At 30.7% G+C, this 2988-nt stretch overlaps 1 long non-coding RNA gene across 1 annotated transcript; it reads left to right on the forward strand.

Annotated features, from left to right (window-relative positions):
- The first annotated feature begins 1027 nt into the window (after positions 1–1027).
- On the forward strand, positions 1028–2527 carry LOC139905046 (uncharacterized). Its single transcript, XR_011779508.1, has 2 exons — positions 1028–1780; positions 1881–2527. It is a non-coding gene; the product is annotated as an uncharacterized lncRNA (long non-coding RNA).
- Positions 2528–2988: the final 461 nt, after the last annotated feature.

Genomic DNA, 2988 nt, shown 5'->3' on the forward strand with positions numbered 1-2988 from the left:
CATGAAATTATAGTTGCTTTATCAGGTGTAACGAAGCGAAACTCCGTGTTGAGGCTCTTTATAGAGAGTAGACACATAGCTATCGCAAAATACGTACCGAGTGAGAACTAAAAAAAAGTACAGAGTTACCATTTTATTTTTGAATGCTTTATATATTTATATAAAATGCGAGTATAACGAGGATTGACGGCCAAATTGTGGTAACTCAAAAATGACCAATATTACTGATATTCTCTATATACGAGGATACTGTTTAAGGAATGATAGAATGTGTCAGTCCTAGGAACGGTCCTTATCTGTCTTTTATGGTTACTACTGCAGATGAAATGATGTACTAACCAACTACGTTATTTAAATTGTAAAAGTTTCTTCATAACCTCTTTCAAAGAGACAGGATGCCGGAAGTTGGAAGTAGGAGGTGTATTGCAAGAACAGTTATCCTCTTAAGAAAAAAGACGCCGAAATTACAAACAAGTAGATTACTTTCTAGAAAAAAAAAACGTCATTCGATGAAAAAAGAACCAAATTATTTATCAAAAGGGCTGAACCTTATTTTCAAAAAAATAGTTGTCTCATATCAGAGATGAAATAAAAAGAGATATCAGTTTGAAAATTTCAAAATAAATATTTAAACCACTATTCCCGAAGAAAAATACCTGCCTTAGTTTTCAATAGGATGCCTACTTTTTCTGTAGCCAATAATGGGACTGGCTACTTAGGCCGTATGTTCCATCCTGGCTTTCAATCCTGCTCAAGGATTACTTTGACATCAAAGGATTTGTTTTACATTATAAATCGTCTTCCTTGCCACTCCAATTAGCTTTGAAATCTCCATTGGCGTGTCACCTGCACGAATTAAAGTTGTCACAGGCCTTGTATTTAATTGATCTTAGCTCAATTGTATGAGTGTGTAAATTTTTAGTTTACACCCGGTGCAGTACTTATTTTTACGCTTCTTTAGGTAATATATGCATAGAAGCAATACATTTTCATCCCATTGTAGTTCTACCTACAAACATAATAATATAGTCTTCAGATAACGAAGAAAGAAGTAGGGGGTGTCTGCAGGGTATGGGTTGGAAGGGCTGTAGCTTCTCTCTCCCCCCCCCCCACTACCCAAAATTAAGGAACTTTTGTTTTTTTACGAGAAAATTTAATATTTGAAATTTAAAAAATTTTTACAAAAACAAAATCCAGAAAATTAATTTTCTCTAAATAGGTTTGGCTTTTTGAAATTTCTGTCCAAAAATGTAATTTTGTAAACATCTATATTTAAAATGTATTTTTGAATTTTTTTTTGTAAACGTCTGTGGTGTGTTGATTTTTTTTCCAAAAAAATTAATATTAGTGAATATCTGTGGATTTTTGAATTTTTTTTTTTTTTTCAAAAATATAGTGTTTCAAATTGAATTTTGATTTTTTTTTTTTTTGTGAATAGCTCTAGATTTTCAAAAAAAAACAACTACCTAAAAAATGTAATATTTGAATTTTTTTTCAAAAAATTTTATATTTCAAATTTTCATCTATAATTGTATGGATTTTTTTTTTTTTTTTGAAAAAATCCAAAAATGAAGCCCCATCCCAAAAAAATATAATCTTGCGAACGCCTCAGAGAAGGTTTGCTAATAAGTTCCATTGCGAAGAAATATATATTACATAGGTATATTGTGGATTGGGATTTTGACCTTAGTCATGACGTTCTACCTGGTTGCTTCAATACTTTACTTTTATGTAACTAATTACATTTAATAAGGATTGCCTCATAGTTATGTAGCTACAGGTTAGAACCATTTCACTTAGTTCAATCCTATAAATGTTTTTTACTCATGTATTTTCCATGACTATGACTTGTATCTCCTAATAGATCTTCATTTTGATAGGGATCTATCCTCACAGCAACTCCATTGTACTCTTTTGGTCGGCTGTCAATCAATTTTCTCTTAGTACGTTGTTAGTTTTATTGTAAACTTCAACTATTTCCTACAAATAAAAACAGAGGAAAGACCCAAAATCAGTTGGTAGTATTTATCCAATTTATTCATACTATATGTATGGATGTATAATTATGATTCAACTAGCGGAAGTACCCGGAATTTCCCAAAGTTATTCAGCGTCGGCGAGCAGACATATTTTGCTTAATAATATAGAAGAAAACTCCCCAAGAAATCTTCAGTATTACTCTCTATTTTTCAAGAGCACACTCACACGTAGCTACTCAATACTTATATCTATTCATACGACGTATTATCTCTTTCAAGAATGAAACAATAATAAATTTTTAATGTATTGCAATAAATCAGTACGAATTTAGTCCTAAGAGCCCTTACTTATAAAAACTAAGAAAATTAATTTTAACATAGTAGTGTTTAAATGTTTTATTCACACCTGCAATATTTCATTGATATTACTACATTGTTATTTCTTAGATCAAATATATATAATATACATCAGGGAGCACTATATACAATGCGCCCTGTTCCAGTCTTTTATACATTTAGACAAATATGCATACAGATAAACTTTGCTTCATTATTAAGACAATCGTTGGAAACGTTTTACAATGTAACGGAATTCAAGCAATCTACAGCTGACTACAGAATACTTTCATATCAGTAAGGTAACGCCGTATTGGCGTTTATCAATGTTCGGATACATGATCTACAGAACTCAAAATATATACTTAAATCATATTATATGTATAGTCTTGATACAGCAATTAACTTTTTAGTAGAGGTTTTGTTTTAGTACGATTTTTTCATTGTGTATAACCTTGAGTCTCAAACTATCAGGATAGAAAAAGTTTGGTATATCCATGGCAGAACTAACTACTCATTAAACTGCTCGGTGTATTGTTGTAGTCGAAAATTTTGAAAGAGTTATATAATTTACTATTGATCATATAATTTTGTACCTTTTCTATTCTTCTTTATTAAGGTTAGACTAAGAAACGCAATAAGCATTCTTATTACCTACTCATAGCAATTTTTA

This window comes from Lepeophtheirus salmonis, chromosome 4 (genome assembly GCF_016086655.4).
Source record: "Lepeophtheirus salmonis chromosome 4, UVic_Lsal_1.4, whole genome shotgun sequence".
Lineage (NCBI taxonomy): Eukaryota > Metazoa > Arthropoda > Copepoda > Siphonostomatoida > Caligidae > Lepeophtheirus > Lepeophtheirus salmonis.